A 559-nucleotide genomic window follows, 5' to 3' on the forward strand; every position below is an offset into this window, starting at 1 on the left:
AGAAAGGTGACATTTCGCAGTAAAAAAAATTCTTTTGCTGTTTTTTGTTTGGTGCATTCAGTTGTGAGTTACAGGGTGTTAAAAATGGAAGTGAACAAAGAGAAAATTCGGTACATTTTACAGTTTTTCTTTGACAAAGGCGAAAATGCAAGCCAGGCGGATAAAATTGTGAATGGTGTTTTTGGTTCCGATACTGTAACAGCCAATTATGTGCAATTTTGGTTTCGTAGATTCCGTTCAGGAATTTTTGATGTTAAAGATGCACCTCGCACAGGTAGGCCAGTCGTCGAAAATGTCGATAAAATCAGAAAAATGATCGACGTTGACCGGCATGTTAGCAGTCGTAACATCGCCCAGGAGCTAAAAATCGACCATAAAACAGTTTTAAACCATTTACACAAAGCTGGATTCAAAAAGAAGCTCGATGTTTGAGTGCCACACCAATTAACAGAAAAAAACATGATGGATCGAATTTCCATCTGCGAAGCCTTGGCCAAACGGAATGAGATAGAACCATTTCTTAAACGGATGGTGACTGGAGATGAGAAATGGATCACAT

The sequence above is a fragment of the Glossina fuscipes genome, unplaced genomic scaffold (assembly GCF_014805625.2).
Source record: "Glossina fuscipes isolate IAEA_lab_2018 unplaced genomic scaffold, Yale_Gfus_2 122, whole genome shotgun sequence".
NCBI classification, from domain to species: Eukaryota; Metazoa; Arthropoda; class Insecta; order Diptera; family Glossinidae; genus Glossina; species Glossina fuscipes.